At 38.8% G+C, this 17,502-nt stretch overlaps 1 protein-coding gene across 6 annotated transcripts in view; it reads left to right on the top strand.

Annotated features, from left to right (window-relative positions):
• The first annotated feature begins 1,835 nt into the window (after nt 1-1,835).
• The window catches only part of ATP2B1 (ATPase plasma membrane Ca2+ transporting 1), an 88,365-nt gene continuing 72,698 nt past the window's right edge, over nt 1,836-17,502 (top strand). For 3 of the 6 annotated variants that reach the window (XM_075209382.1, XM_075209383.1, XM_075209387.1), the window contains exon 1: nt 2,226-2,516. The gene's annotated coding sequence lies outside the window, so the exon portion shown is untranslated. Of the gene's footprint in view, nt 1,935-2,225; nt 2,517-17,502 lie in introns of those variants that run through there. The other 3 variants (XM_075209385.1, XM_075209384.1, XM_075209386.1) reach the window with 3 other exon arrangements.

Raw genomic sequence — 17,502 nt, 5'->3', positions numbered from 1 at the left:
CCTCTCATAAGAAGTAAAATTTTATATCCCCCATTGTATCCAGCATCTTGACAAGCTTAGCCATGTGTAAACCTGTACAAGAGGGTACCGTCGCACAAAGTGTGATTAACACAGAAAATGTTTTTTGACCGTAATGGAAACAGCTTCTGCTGTTCTAATCCAAAAACCACTTAATAATAAAGTACACAATGGACTATTAAAATACCTCAGACTCAAAGAGGGAGATTCAATTAAGAGCGATATCATTTAATTTATAAAACACTAAGAATTCCACAGTGCTTTATAAATATGAATAGGGAGGAGAGTAACTAGCAATTACCTGGCCTCATAGCAAAATCTTGAGCCTCTGCCAAGACTGGACCAATGCAGAAGCCAGACGACTACCCAGCTGCATCTCCTACGCACTTTGGTAGATTGCTCTACATCAGTTCCACCCCTAAAGCATACAATCCAGTGCTTAGGTGGCAGAATGACTCAGCTTGAGCAGCTTGTCGGCTCAAAAAGCTGTAACCAATTTATTAACTGGCAGCATGTCAGTTGTATCTTCTTCAGAGTACAATACAGGCCATTCTCTGGCTTGGTATCATTTTATTGAGTTGACCATTTTACCCTTGAGGGAAAGCATTGCAGAAGAGGGATCTTCAAATCCCTCCCCAGCAAGCTTTGTGCTCCTCCCCTCCCTCTTAATTATTTTTCTGATGGAAGTAAAGCGATTGCGATTACGATCGATTTATTATAGACTCTTTGCTGGGACAGGTTCTTATCAGAGATGCTGAACAGTTTTGAGAAGTAGCTACATTAAATCATCCAACACTGCAAAAAGAAATTATGATTAACATTGAAAAAAATGCATGGAAAGTAAAGCAAAAAAAGGAGTACCTGTGCACCCTGACAAAACCATGTTGCATTGAAAGGAGAGGTACATTTAAAATGTGGGGACAGATTTGTAGTTGGGATAGAGCAAGTCCTAGATCAACTTTAAGGGGCATATTCAATTAGCCACGTTACTCGCAAAAATAATGCAGCGTTAAAAGTATCACCATTATTACGGTAATTCTAAGCTGGATTTAAGCTCGTACCTCCCTGAGTTGTGAGCAGAAAACCGGCGTTAAAGGTACCGTAGTAACGGGAATTACGCACACTATTACCGTAATAACTATAATAGTGCGCAAGCCACGTTACTCTTGACAGTAACGCAGCCAATTGAATATGTCCCCTAAATTTCAGTGTAAATTATAGATATCAAGTATTTGTATGCTACATGAAAAAGCAACCAGTATTCTCCAAACATGCAAAATAATAAATTCATTTGCACCCCTTGCATCGTAACATGGTTTGTCTGTGAGCAAATTTACTCCTTTTTTTTTTTAACTTTATTCTCCTTAATGAACCAGGCCCTAAGTCTCTTTAACAAGAAATTACTGAATTACATTTGTTAGTATTGCACATACATGTCAGTATAGAAATGCTGACTATAGAGTATTGAAATGCTGACTTGGAATAATGTTGCATGTTAGTTACTTAATGCTCAGTACGAGATAAGACAGCAGGCATGAATGAGGATGTGTAATGAGATCAGATAACAAGTCGGTGTGTGAGCGCTGATACATCTTTATTGCTTCTCCAGTAACTAGTGATGTGTGCCCACGTACAGACCGAGAATACATTACACCCAGGGGCACAGCACACAGTCACCAGCTCTTGCACAACGCTCCCGTACCATATGTACAGCCACACACACTCAGACACAATGTACAGCGCGACGTCATGGAAAGAAGTACGTCAGGACCAATTAGCCAACAGGAATGGCCCGGGTGGGCGTGTCCAGCTGGGAGGCAAGGCGAGCGCGGGATGCGCGCACACTGGCAGTGCCTACTCCAGGGCGCGGACCAATGTCCGAGCGGAGGCGCTGAGGACGAGACGTCACAACCCTGGTGAGCGAGGAGCACGTGACGGTGGCGGGCAGCGCGAGGCGGGCAAGAGGGCACTGAAGGGGGTGTGAGGAGGGGGTGTCCGTGTCTCCTCCGGCTCCACACAGCAGCTTGCGGCTGCTCGCAGCGCTCCTCCCAACCTGCAATTAAAATATAGTGAGACACTGTACTTCTATCCCGGAGTTCCCTTTCTTGAGCCAGAGTGGGGAGGAGAGCGGCTGTGTAGTGACTGGAGAGTGTGCTGTGTGACAGGTAGTGCCGGCTGCGGGAGTGACAGTGCGCTGCAGAGTGAGTGTCTGGGCACGGGGAGGTGTGGGACGGGTGGCCGGCGCTCTGCTTGTCATTTCAGTCAGGTCTGTGTTTGTCGCCGGTCCTCCCCCCCCCTCCCTCCTCATCCTGATCACCACTCCCCTCCTCCCTCCCCCCATCACCTCTCCAGCTTCTGCCGCCTTCAGTCTGCGTGTGAGGGAGAGAGCGGCCGGCGGGGGAGCCGGGGGACACCATGCTGTGATCGGGCACCTCCTCTCTCTCCCCCACAGCTAGACTCCCGGGAGCGGGCTCCACCTGCATCACCTCCTCCACCAGGTAAGCGGCCCAGGCTTGGACATAACGGGATGGAAGTGCCGGGAGTGGCCGCAGCTGCAATCCATCCTTCAGGCATATTCCTGTGTGCTGTCTCTCTCCCAGCCATATTGCCCGTGTCATTGGCAGGTGCGGGCAGTGCCAGCCATTTACACCATCCTAGTCCATATACCGCCTCCCCCGTTATTGTTTGTCAGGGCAGATGCCTCCACAGGAGCAGGCCAGTGCCCTGCATCGCCACTGCTGATGCCACCAGAAGGGAAGAGAATGATGGTGGGATTAGGTGGAAATTGTTTGTATGGCAGCAGCACCGGTATCGTATTCCACAGGGCTGATTGGGCATTTGACACCTTCTTTCATCTGTGTAAGAGAAGTGCTAAAACTGCAAAGGGCGCACACCAGTTGGTTTTATGTCAGTGGGTATTGAGGTATCTGGCTGCTTGACCTTGAGTTAGCGCTGTACCTGTATCTCTGAATGTAGAGCTTTGGCTGTTTGCGAAATGATCTCCAACTAGGCTGAGGGGTCGGCGTGGCCCTGTGCTGAATGGCCTGACTCGCTTGCATTGTATAGGTCAGACAGGTCAGTAAATGGGCAATGTAAGCACACTGCTTATTCATGCACAGTGCTGTGGTGTGTGGCTTCATACTTCAGAGATTTGTGGTAACTGGTAAGGTGAATAGTCTCTACTGCTCATTCAGTCAAGTACTTTTTACTCCATCAGTATGTTTGTTTTTTTTTCCCCTTTCAGAAATACATATTGGTCTTATGTTATGTAGTGCTATTGGTTAGGGCCATTAACTTACTATTATATATGTCAGCAGGGATGGTAAATGAATTGGATTTATGAACCTTTTTGCGTGTGCTGGTCGGATTAAATAGCTGGGATTAGTCTCCTGGCTGCTTACTATTTCAGATGGTGAGCCTTCCTCTGCTTTATGCCGGGGACACTGCAATAATCTGGAATTTACCAGCTACAGGTTTTACTACACATTGCCATTTAGTCTGACTGCACTTTTTTTTGCCATTGAACTATATTTAAATGAACGTAGGCCATTGCATGGATCAGTCATATCTGTTAATGCAGTTTTGTATATGGTTTTCGTACCATGTTGTCTAGTTAAACTATATGTTGTAAATAATTTGGGATTGCTTCAATTTACTTTCTATGTTCAATTTGGGTAGCGATTTGACTTTTCTTTGGAATGAAAATTTAAACACTAGCCTCATGATGTTTTTTACTTAAGCACACCTCTTAAATAAGTCTTCCTGTGAGAGTAAATTAAGCAAAAATCTGATGAGCCAAAAATATGTTCGGTTAAAGTGATATACCTGGGGCATAATGACCATTGTAGTCAAATCTCTAGGCTTTCCCCTTCTTGGCTAGTAAAACTCGTCATGTTGTAAAAGTTGATGTGAATCTTGAGGGCTTGTTACTTATGTTTCACTGTGGTAAATCCTGTATGCTATTTTCATTACCTGCAGCCCTAGGGTCAAGTGTCAGCAGTGACCAGTTATTAATATGGATGTTCTCGTGCTGCTTTAGACATAATTTTTACTTTGTTTAGTTTTTTTTTGTGTAGAGTTCTTCTTTTCCCTTTTTTCTTCGGCAAGCTACTAATTTCTGAGGTGGTGGTTGTGCTGAGCTTTGATCTATTTTCTTTGATCCTTCAGTCACCGCAATGCCTGATTGTTTCTAGCATGATCTAGATTAGGAGCCTTTAGAATGGAGGTTTGTGTGTGAGACTGTCATTGCAGTATTTTTTACTTTAGATCTACATGATATTTTTACTGGTGGTGAGCACAAGAGAGAGAAGCATGGGGAACAGTTTCTATGAATACGATCAAGCTGTCTTTGCTGTAAGCCGCACAAAACTAAGGCATTTCCTTTTAATTTTAATACTTTTGGATGTAGCAAATGTACTATAGCGTTTTACAAGTCGTTCGATTTAAATATGTTTTGAAACATAGGCAAATGTTTTGAGGAAGTAACTTAATATATAACAGCTCAAATGACGGACCTTAATTTTATATATGTCTAGAAATGTACATTGCTCACGTATCAAACATTGTCATTCATGTCAACATTGTGTTTGTATGTTTAATATTTCAGGGTTATTGTTAAATCTTGACCCACTTTATTATAATTTCTGCTATAGAAGTGTCTTTGGTTCAAAATTCCTTATAAGGTGGTTGAAATGTCTACCTGCAGCTTTTACAGACATGTATGCCAATAGGGTTTGAATGAATGTCCAAATATCACTAACTACTTATTTTATACCATTTGATTGTTGCTCTATTTTTTTATTTATTTAGATCTTTATAACTATTTTGCTTTTAGTTGATACCATGTTACAAATGCAGGGCTTTTCCCAGTTGTTGACTACAATGACATCAGGGGGTAAATGTATCAAGCTGAGAGTTTTCCGGTGGGTTTGAAAAACCAATCAGATTCTAGCTGTCATTTACTTAGTGCATTCTACAAAATGTCAGCTAGAATCTGATTGGTTGCTATAGGCAACATCTCCACTTTTCAAACCCGCTGGAAAACTCTCAGCTTGATACATTTACCCCCAGGTGTACACATTACTGGTGAAATACAGTGCTCCATACAGTAATTAAAGCTTGGCTGTTGGGGATACTGTTTGTATCTATTGACATTGCATCAATATTCAGAACTAGAAATAGAAGTGTCAGATCATAATTGAATGAGTGGGTTCTGATGTATTTCAATGAAATTGTGACAACTAGATATAACACACATTCTATTTAATTTTTGGATTGACACATTTAAATTGAATTCTCAAAGTTGATTTTCTGGTTTCATATTTTATTCAAGTATTACTAATAGTAAACATATGTGGTACCTACTCACAAACATATATTATATATTAGTTACATGCAGCTACTGTAGATATTGCACTATTTTTACTATGGGCCTTTAAGATATGTGCTAATGATGCAAATGAGATTCAACAGCCAAGATAAGTCCAATCTTTAGCACATACAGTATTCACACTTTTATGCTAGTAATGGAGACTTTTTCCAATTAGGGGACACAGCGCACATGTGCAATTTCAGATGTGTGTCAATAGAGGCAAGACAAATGATCATTAGCACAATCATTTTGCAATTTCCATTGGTGGGTGGAGATGGGCAGATAAAGTGATTTAATGGGGGTAGGCAGGAAAATGCATGCCAGACTAAGATTTAAGAAATATTGGTAGAAAAAATGGGCAGTGCTTATAGATTACAGGATGGATGCAACATCACCTTGAATGACCCATGGGAGCCAATCTCTGTGAAACTAGTCAGATGTGATGTGGAGAAAGCATGTGGTTTATTTCATGTGTGTGTGTATTTATGTATGTGTGTGTGTATATATATATATATATATATATATATATATATATATATATATATATATATATATATATATATATATATATTTTATGTGTATATATATATATATATATCTGTATTAGAAATTAAGCACCATCTGATTTGAATGTAGACACTGCAGTTTGATATAGTTTCTTTGTAACCAGTTCTGGTAATAGGAATGTTGACGTAAACTGCAATATTACACACAGCTCAATTTATTTGGAGACAAAAAATATTTATATTGTAACTTAAACTTTATTGTATTGTCGTATCATAGCTTAGATTTATTACCTTTTTATCAGTCTGCTAAAACAATATAAATCGACAATAATTTGACATTTCAGTTAGTACAGTAATGAGGTCATACAACTAACTCTTAGGCCAATTTGTGTCAATCAATACGTTTGTAGTAGAGTCCACTTTCAGCTTCTTTGGTGCAGGTGATGTAAACTAGTCTATTTTGTAATGTGGTTTTGCAATTTGAGATCTTCAGTAAAGTATTTATATTGCAAAGTTATGCTTTTGGAATGTTTAACTTTTACACCTGTAAGTGGGTTAGAAGCTTAGCAGAGGATATGTCATATACTTATAATTTTTTTATGAATGTCTTTGTGTATTATCTTTGTTATAATGTTTGCATGTTCCTAATTCATGCATAAGATGAGGTCTAACTGGAGCTCTGCGTTCACATAAGTGATTGGTCACTGACCTCATTCCTTGCCAGGCCATTATTACTACTTTTGTCAGAGCATCCTTTGTTACAGAACATTTTGGTTCGTTTGTATCAAGTTGCTTATTAGAAGCTTGTGACATCAGACTGCATGTGACTGAAATAGAGCCGAGGTTTGCAGAAAGGCCATCTATATATGTCTCAAGCTTTTGTCATTGAAGGGGGTTCTGAACGTTCAAGTAACTTCTCTTGTCTCCTGGTTATTTTGTCACTCATTCTCATTGCTTTCATTCTCTAATAAAAAGACTTTGTGTTATTCTCCAATTTATGCATACATAGCCAAAAGTTGTTTGAAAGCTTATACATATTCAACTTTCTTGCAAAGATTATTGTCTGCATTCTCATGTCTATATTCATTTCTCATTGACTTCCTATTTGCCACCCTTCCAATTAAGGTTTTTTTCCCCAGTTTGTCACTACTGTTTTGTCCTGCAATAGCTTCTATTTGGTGTGTATATAAAAATTAAAAATAGCTTTTCATATCAGCAAATTGAAAGTCGATGATATTGACGCAACGGTAAGGGCGGACCAGTATGCAAAATCCATACCGACGCTGAAGATTTTTTAAAGGCAGGACATTGTTAGATGCGCTACTAGAGAGTAACTGTCTGAAGTTGATATTAAAGAAATTGATGGTCTGTAAATGTTTTGAAACAAGCCATGGCTGCCTTTTTGTCCTTAATTGCCAAAGACCGTTGTCTCTCTCTTCAGTTTTTATTCCAGGGTTGCGCAAAATTATGTGAAATTCCTCAGTAGAAAATATTTCCAAAGTTAGGCACCAGCATTAATTTTTAAGGTTCACTGGTTTCTGGGATCTGCAGAGCTCGGATTTAAGGTGTGCGGGCAGCGGCAAAAATCTGTAATTCGGTAAAGACGTAGCATTTATTGAAAGTATTTATTTAAGTTTTAATTGTATTTTGAGCATACCCCCCAAAATGTAGGTTGGCTTACAATGTATTACATTCTTACAATACGCCATTCTAATGAATAATTAAGTGGTGATCGTACATCATCTTTGTGCAAAGAAGGCAATGTTTTGGTTATCTGTATCCTATTTGCAATAAAAACACTTGTATAACAGAGATGTAGTATATGTTTAGTAGTAAATATGCAAAGAATTCTGTTTTTTTTACCTGAGGTTGCTGCATTCTATCTTGCTTATTGGGCACAAATTGTTCTGTCTAGAACATACAGTACATGTTGAGAAATTGTTAGTTGCCAGTCACTTAGCAGATTAATTTTTCTAGGCCATTTGTAAAGTATTTTACAACTCCCAAGGCTTTAAGTTTAAGTAGGTTTTGTGAAACAAATTCAAAACGATCTATCGCCGCTTGTTAATAAAAAAAAAAAAAAAGTGAATGTGTGTGAGACTAGGCATGTAAACCGCATTGTATTTATGTACACAAGTTTACAGTCTTTGTACATGTGTCTGTGACAAAACCAGAAGTTATCATGTGCATATATAAACGGTTCTTTAACAACCTTTTGAGGATGTTTACTGTGTGCTCCAATGAAAATTAACGTAAGTCTACAACTGCAGTGATGATCTGAAATGGGACAAGTGTTTGAAATAACGCATCACTAGTTAAATGCAAAAAAATACCCTGTTTTATTTGGTTCATTTATTTACATCTTCACAATCCTTTATATGGGTTTTGTTAGCTTGCATTGAAAATGCAAGTTCAACGCACAATTGTAATGCCAGTGCGTATGTACCTTTATGCTTGGCATCTTAGATTGAATTTATAGTTATTCCCTTTCTAGTTTTTTAGAGGTGTTTGTATAGGCATCACTATGTCCTCTTTAAGAGGTCAAAACACAGCGTTCTCCTTTTCATTTGAATGGCTTATTGTTGCAGTCCTTGTCACCTGTCTATTGTTCTACACACATTTCTTTTCAATGAATTGGATCTGGTATCAAAACACATAGCAGCTAGGTTTGCATTGTCTTCACGTTGGTCATGTATGGTGCATATAAGCATTGCCATGGTTGCGTAAACAGGAGTATGTTATGCTTTTAAATAAATAACACCTTTCTCCCTCTCTACCTGCACTGTGATATAGCTAGGCTTTCAGTCAACTATTTCTTTTTCCAGTGTAGTTTTCCTCATTTTAGTGTTTAAGTAGCAAAGTTTTTTTTTTTTTTTTTCTTCATTATGACAGTTTAGATAAATTATTTCATTGATTTCCATAAATTCTATTTGGTCTGTTTCTATAGTGAGTTACTATCTTGCCAAGTGTTAATAACCCCTACATGCAGAACTTTAGTGTCATCGCCAAATATGGACCCTTTTTTTCTAGACCTTCTACATGGTCTTTAATCAAAAAGACTGAAAAGGACACCTCCTCCAATAATACACCACTAATGAATTCAGCTTAGTCTGAACATGTTGTGTCTGCTTATGTGGAATAGTGTCACACTTCTGCAAAATCAAATCGATCACATCGGTTACGCTGCTAATATACAGTTTGTATCTTACCACCTCGTAAAAATGAATCAAATTTGATGCGACTAACTGGTACTCTATGAAACAATGCAGATGCTGTTGTCAAATTATTTTCCACAATTTGTCAGAATTTAATTCTTTCTAATGATTTAATACCCATCACTGAAGCCAGGCTTGCAGGTGTATAATATCCTGATTCCAGCTTTTGTAAAGGTTGGTACCACATTTCCTTTCAACGAGTCTTTTTTAACCGACCTGGTTATCATGGAGTCAAGTATAAGAAATGGTGGTCTATTACTGAACTAGGATCATTTAGCGCGTGTGAGTGGATGCCACCTGGGCTAGGTCTTGCACTTGTTTTGTTGTAACTGCATCTTATTTTGGACCTGTAACTTTTAGGGCTCATTCACAAATGAGCCCTAAATGAGCCCTTTTGTATTAGAGGTGAAATGTAAAAAAAAAATACAATTCCTTTCCCACCTTGCAGCTAATGTATTCATTTCTGTCCTCTGTTATAAAGAATATTTAAAGAGCATATCTTGTTAACATAAGCAGTTTAACTGAAAAATTTCAGCATTTGCTACATAATCTGATATAACTAGTAACTACTTGTATCTTATCAGCCATGCACTATGCACTTTGCACTTTTGCCTGTCTGCTAACCTTTTATTACTTGCATACTTGATTTGGGATCTTATTCTGTAATTTTTTAACACCCCCCCCCCCCCCCCCACACACACACACACACACACACACACACTCTTGCGCACACATTCTCTCTCAGAAGCAGTGTATATAACAGTTCTTCACCCCTCAAACTTTACTGTTGGTTTTAATTTGGGGTAATGGGTATATGCATCACACCTCTATCCATATCATTTTCCCAGTATGATTGTTCTGGCAACCAGCCCCAATCGTTCTACTGACCGTTGAACTTGTTTATACCACATCCACTGTGGACCTTACAACTATTTTCCATGGGAAAATTATATAAAAACTGAAAGAGAGGAGCCATTACATACACTTAACATGGAAATGCATATATACATACATATGCTATCCCATTCATAAGTATGTGACAAAACAAGGCATAGCTCTGGGAGGCTGGGCTGAGCAGCCTGATCTACCAGTTTAAACGAAAATTTAATCTGAAGATGATGGATCCACTGAGCCTAAAAGTTCCCTCACCTTTTATTTGGTAAGTCAGATTCCAATATAAATTAAGACCTTGAATGGTAATCTTTAATTCAAAATAAATCTATAAAAAACATTTTGGGTGAATATGTGAGGGTTCATTTACATGCTTTTTTTCACCCTTTTATCTCCTTGGTTATTGCTGGTAGTATGCGGTTTGTTCTATATTCCCAGTACCACAAATGTGTATAACTCACTGCTGGTCTTGGGCAACATGACAAACTTTTATACGAAAGGGAAAGAGTTAATACCGTATTCACTGTTCTTGTGGCGTCTCCTAGAAGAACGCATTAACACTAGACAGATGGTAGCAAATGCATACTTCTGCCAGCAGCAAACACCATTTGAGTCATCCTTACACATGCTAGTAGAGCAGATGGAGTTGTTAGGTAGAAAATAAGATAAATGTACTAAATCTTGATTTTGGAGAGTAACTTAACAACCCAGAAATCTTTAAATGCTGTAAAACATAGACCATACATTTTATAGTACTTCTAGGTGTGTTAAAAGGGCATACAATAGTCCACACTTTGTTTACCCATCCCTTGTAATCAAGATTTTGTGTGTGTAATATGTGTGTGTGTGTGTGTGTGTGTGTATATATATATGTATTCTTTGCTTTTTGAGTTTTTTAAGAATAAAATGAAAGTAAATTAAGTGGTATTTGCCAACATAAAATATTTAGATACTGCAATACAGCAAATGGTGCAGAAATAATTATGCCTCAAATTCCTTAATTGGTTTCTTTCAGGTTGTTTTGTCCCGATCGATGTTTCACTGCTATGGGGCAAGTCCATTCACTTCAAGAGAGAGCTTAGGAGTAGGGAAGGGGGAATAGCCTTGCATATGAGTGTACTGCATGCACAGGGGAAAGGGGGGGAGTTTGACAACTACTTTCGCTTTATTGCATAGTATAAGATAAGATTTGTCAAGGAACAGAGATTCTAAACTGTTATAGTTTGGGCAGCAGCAGTGAAAGCCAATTCGACATTCCTCAAGAACTAACAAAGACACAACTATAAATGGGTATTGTTTAAACATATTTAATTTAATTAAAACATTTGGCTTGAGTTCTTTTTTTCCAGGTAATATAGCATAAAATGATATCTCTCGGCTTACATGTGCATTACTGCTTGTTGGAGCAGCAGTATTATATTACCAATTATATGCATACATAAGCAATAGAGCTGTACAATTGTTACACAAGCAAAATACACACACTGAGCACAGGGCTTATAAGGTCTGTCCATAAGATCATGGACCATATGAGAAATGTCTGGGACAGAGGAGACTCAAATAAGAGATAATATAATTTAAGACAGTTGCATGCAGGGCAGGTTTTGTCTAAGGCTTAGAGGCAATATCAACAAAAGGCAAAAGCGGACAAAATACAATGGAAAGGCTATTGGATACGTGCTTTCTAATTGACTGAAATGTAAAATTTGGATATTTTCACTTAACACCCCCTTGCAAACACTCACCCACTGATCCTGCTGTGTAGGGATTCTCTCATTTGCTGCACAGCCAGGCATGCATGCTCACGACTTACTTGTCTGTTGCCTACTCCTCTTCTAGTTTGTGGGGGTAGAAGTGGGACTGCGGTCTTGTCACACTTCTGATCTGTCTTTAATCAATGCAGTCTATCACCATGCCAGCAGGTCCTCACACTGTAATTGTCTACACCTGTATTTTATGCAGTTCTAAAAAATTCCCAACCCCGGCACAATGTATAAAAACTTGCCCAACAACCCCCCCCCCCCCCACTCCTCGGTCTTTCCTTACCTTGGCTCCATAAAGCTGGTCCTCTCTGCCAGGTCCCGTCCCTCACTGAAACTGTCGGGCCGTGATGATGATGTCACGCCTGACAGTCAGTGAGGGGAGGGGGGAGACAGAGAGCGCCCCATCAGCTGTTGGAGGGGAGGGCGGCGGTGGTGGTGATCCATAGCCCCTCCCCGTGGATCGATCTCAAGCTGTGTGGCGGCCGTTTAAGGTATGCTCAGCGGTCGCAGCACAGTTTTCAACTACAATAGTAATTGTTTTTTAATTTTGAGGCGCCCTAGGCAACTGCCTAACCTTGCCTAATGGGAGTGCCGGGCCTGAATGCAATGGAAATTTGTACCTAGTGCGCCTCTACTTCATGGTCAGCCAGTGAATCATGCATTTGCTGATGGATATTCAGCAACCTGGTTTCCCATTCTGATGGGTCAAAGCAGTTTTGAGTTTGATCACATTGTGCTAAATGGTCTTATTTAGTAATAAATAACTGCCCAATCTCTATCCTAAAATACAAAATTTGCATTTGTGCTAGAAAAATGCATTACTGTCAATAGCTCATATTTTCTAATGTAATGTGCCGAAATTTATTCATTCGGGGTGTGTGTGTGTTATATATATATATATATATCTATCATATTCAAATAGTGGGATAAAACTAATAACCAAGGGAATTTTTGGCCACAATGTAGGCTTATTCCATTTTTTATTTTTTTTTATTGTTTTCTATCTTTAACTCTGACTATACACTGTTGCTTGGTTGTCACTGTTGATATAAATGCTAATTGTTTTTAGTGAACCTCTAATTATCAAGTGGCTAATTTTCACAACCAGTATATGACTGTCTGTTTAACCTGATAAGCCATTTACATCCTTGCTGGTCATAGGCTGTGTCTTCTCTGTCCTTAGTGGTCTTACTTCTGATTGGTGTTGCTGTCATGCTGCAGTGTAATTATTTATCCCAAAAGGAACAGTAAGGGAAAACTATTGTGATTTGTTGATTACCCAGTTTATACAGTATGACTACACTTTAGAGATATTATGTTTTGTAATTCAATTTTCAGGATGTACCTTTGTTTCTCTATTTTTGTTCTTGTCGTCATTTTAGTGAAGGAAACCAGTCTAGTGATAACATTAATGCACAATTTTCCTGTGCTGTGGGCCTTATGACTTCTGTGAGCCTAATGGAATGGTTCAGACTTTTTTGTGGCTTGTTCATAGACAAACGCCTTTATTTTTTTGACCCCTTGTTCATTAATGGTGAATGACCTGTATATGTTAATATTGAATTACTGGGTACTAAATTAATAAACTTGTCTTTTAACGCAGTGATTATAAGCCAAATTAAATTCTGCTTTATATCTATGTTCAGTTAAAAGATCTACAAGAAACAGTGATGAGCAACCTGTTAGAATTTGGAGGTCTCACATGTGATCCTCGAATTATCCAAAGCACCAAGTATTTGTGTGTGATGTGTTATAGGAACTGTTAGACACTGTGTACAGGAACCCTGAGCTCACTATGCTTGTTCCCATAGTCAAGAATGTTGATTAGTTCCCCTGAGAACCAGGGTACATGCCACTATCAAACTTTAATATTTCTACCCTTCATTATACACTGCAAGTATGTGAGTAATGCCTGTTAATGGGCCACCATTAGTAGTAATGCCCAGTAATGTACTAGCAATAAATGTAGTGCCCAGCAATTTACTATGAGCAATTTTAGTGCCTAGCAATATACTGGCAGTGATAGTAGTTCATAAAAATAAATCCTCAGTAGTACCCTGTAATAAGTCACCATTAGTAGTAATGCCTAATAGCAGTTATAGTGTAAAATATTGTTACTGTGCTGCTTGCATAAGTTGGCACCAATTTCCACTAATGCTATCTCATCTCACCTAGCACATCATGTAGTAGTGCTATTTCATGAAGTATTCATTAGTACCAATTTATTCACAAAGTGTCTGAAATCACTTGACCTAACATGAGGGTTACACTGCTTGCTTCTCATTGGATAGCTCTGGGGTGCAGGTGCAGTACAGAAAGATCATATGTAGGCCACCGATTGTGCACCAGCGTCTTAAGGTAAAATGATATATTACTTCCCTGTCTGAGCACCATCTTAAAACAAAGGCCAAAACTGGTGGTGGCAATGGTGGAGGTATAAGGAGAGAGAGAGATATATATATATATATATATATATATATATATATATATATATATATATATATATATATATATATATATATATATATATATATCTCCCTACAGGTTTATGTACTTTTGAGCAAAGAATATACTTTTTAGGTAATCAGGGGAGTTTGTAAAGGAGGGTTATATAAAGATGGAGCATTGTACTTTGTCACTTCTCATGTCACGCAGAACTTCAGAGTGAGGCCATGTTGCCTCATACACTAGATACATTTTTTTTTAGACAATTTGTGACTCTTTTTGGTCTAATTTTTGTAATTTTAAAAAAAATTCCACTGTCCCACACCCCAATCTGATCGAAACATTAAAGCACCAGACTTTTCATGGTACTTTGCATGTGGGAAGCCAAGGTCTGACTTCCCAGGATTTTTTTTTATTGTCCAAATTCAGCATAAAGTAGCCATATATGTTGGCAATTGTAAATACCCTTAACCTTGGTATGGATGAGTCATTGCTGTTTACATCAAGACAGTTGGTACACTTTGTCCATTAAATGACATTTAGTCTGGTGGTAAAATCACTATTTTACCTCCAGTGAATCTGCAGTTTTATGTTTATAATGCATGACAATCTGATAGTTGATTCTATTGCTAAACAGTAGGAACGGTTTGGCCATAGTGGTGAAGTGCCAAATTACACAGATGTGCTTGTCCAGGCACAATCGTCGGTTTACAGTGTAAAAGTAGTTGTGTACTCTCCCCTAGGGAACAGTATGGCGGCACAGTGGTGAGCATTTCTGTCTCACACCAGCATCCTATCTGTGTGGAGTTTGTATGTTCTCCCAGTATATATGTGGGTTTCCTCCCACAATCCAAAAATATACTGGTAGGTTAGTTGACTTCTGAAAAAAATGGGCCCTAGTGTGTGGTGGTAGGGAATTTAGATTGCAAGCTACAAAAGGGCAGGGTCTGATATGATGTAAATATTCTCTGCACAGCACTGAGTAATATGTTTGCTGCCATATAAAAAATATATCTTAACCTATGTACACACTACAGAATTTCTCCCGATGCGATATCTTAAATAACGATTTTACCAACAGCTGAAAGTCCTGATCAGCATGCTGATTCATGTGTACACATTTACATGATTTACCTTCAGATCTGTGCTCTTCATCTGTCACAACTATCTGCTGAAAAGATCGTGACTCTGTAAACTCTATGGAGATCTGCCTACACTGCTGGTTGTGACTGCATATATACTTCAGAATTTGCCCGACATCATTCCATTGTTTATAGAAATTTTTAGACTGGTTATAAAATGAAAAGAAACAATGTGCTTTGGTATGATAAAACATGATTGTGGGAGAGTACACACTAATGCAATATTGGACCCAACAGTCAATTATTGGCACAATAATTGGGTAAAAACTGTAGGGTGTACCCAGCTTTACATGATCTACCACGTCTGGTCATTGGCTGACCTTGATTCCTGTCCTGCTGAATCAAATTTTGATTTAGTACAGTGATGCATACTGCAGTGACCAGCCAAACTGCTCAATAACACTGCTGTAGTACACACACAGCCTAGTACAAACTGCATAAATTGATATTTAATGAACTCAAACGAAGTGGCTACACTTTAGTTTATATATTGTCAAGTCTATCCTTCAAAATTAATACCCGCAATAATAGGCTACTCTAATTGTTTTTTAACCGAAGAAACCTAAATTTATACTTTGTTATTTAACCAAAATCTGAATGTCCAGCATACTGATGTCATTGGGTAATTCACCAGACACAATTCTACTATATTGAATACAACAACTAGATCCCTTTTTTTTCCAGTATAAACAGCAAAGTGCATGCATATCTACAAAAATGTATGTACATCTACAATATGTCGAAAATATAAAGTCTTTCCTGTTTGAGAATGTATGAGGGCAGGAAAGCAGTTCTTTTGTTGATGATGGCTTGTACATTTGTGTGAATGCTGTTACAGCTCAACAAGCCATTTCTCGTTTCATGGACAAGCTATTTTCCAGCTTGTCAGACAATAAGTTCTCAGTGACGTACATAGTTACTTATCTAACCTCTGAGACTGCGATGTATTTAAGAGATGCCATTAGGGACGATGTTCAACAATGTTATGCAGCAATAATTAAATGCACCTATTTTACAATGCAATTAACTGGTTTTAAATTTGTTGTGAAATTTAAATGTTTAGTATCCTAAACTACAGTAGAATACAATTTAGTGTACTCAGTTTTAAGGCAGATTTTTTTTTTCTGCAAACCAATGCCCTTTCTTCTATCTGCTATCTAACTTTCTGTGGCTTCCAGCTTGCCTTCATTATGCTCCTGCCCTTAATAATATAATCATACAAATGGAATTGATAGTATTATTTGTGTATTTTGAGCACATATATATATATTAGATGGCCAAAAGTATGTGGACACCCCTTCTAACTATTGTTTGACCATTTTAGCTATACCAATTGCTAAGAGTTGCATAAAATCAAGCATACAGCCAAGTAATCTCCATAGTAGATCATAAGCAGTCGAACGAGTTTTACTGAAGCTCTCGGTGACAAGTCAGTTTGTCGCGTTTCTAGAGCTGTTCCAGTCTATAAGAGCCGTTGTTGGGAAGTGGAAACGTCTAGAAGCAACAGCCCAGCCACAAACCAGTAGGCTAAACAAGCTCACAGAATGGGACTACCGAGTGCTGAAGTGCGTAGTGTGTAAATATCCTCTGTCCTCTTGCAACACGCACTACTGTGTCTCAAACGGTTTCTGGAGAACAGGAGCTTCTTGGTTTGGGTTTCCCAGGGGCGAGCAGTAGCACACAAGTCTCGGATTACCATGTGCAAAGCCAGACGTTTACTGGAATGGTGTAAAGCACACTACCCTTGGACTTTGGGGCAGTGGAAGTGTGTTCTCTGGAGTGACCAATCAAGCTTCACCATCTGGCAGCCTGATGGCTGAAAATGGGTATTGGGTATGCCAGGAGAACACATACTGCCAACTGAAGAGTAGTGGAGGAGTAATAAGGAGTTTGATTAATAACTGTACGTCACTGAGAACTTACTGTTTTTCATGGTTTGGCCTGTGCGCCTTGGTTCCAGTGAAGGGAAATCTTATCACTACAACATACAGTGGCATTCTAGAGAATTGTATGCATCCAATCGGTTGGGGAAGGTCCTTTCCTGTTACAGGATGGCAATGCCACTGCACAAAGTGATGTGAACTTGCCTGTCATGCACAGAGCCCTGACTTCACCCAGTCGAACACCTTTGGGATGGATAGGAATGTCTTT

The sequence above is a fragment of the Mixophyes fleayi genome, chromosome 4 (assembly GCF_038048845.1).
Source record: "Mixophyes fleayi isolate aMixFle1 chromosome 4, aMixFle1.hap1, whole genome shotgun sequence".
Taxonomy (NCBI): domain Eukaryota; kingdom Metazoa; phylum Chordata; class Amphibia; order Anura; family Limnodynastidae; genus Mixophyes; species Mixophyes fleayi.
The sequence above is the reverse complement of the archived record's forward strand: the minus strand, read 5'-3'. Positions and strand labels throughout refer to the sequence as shown.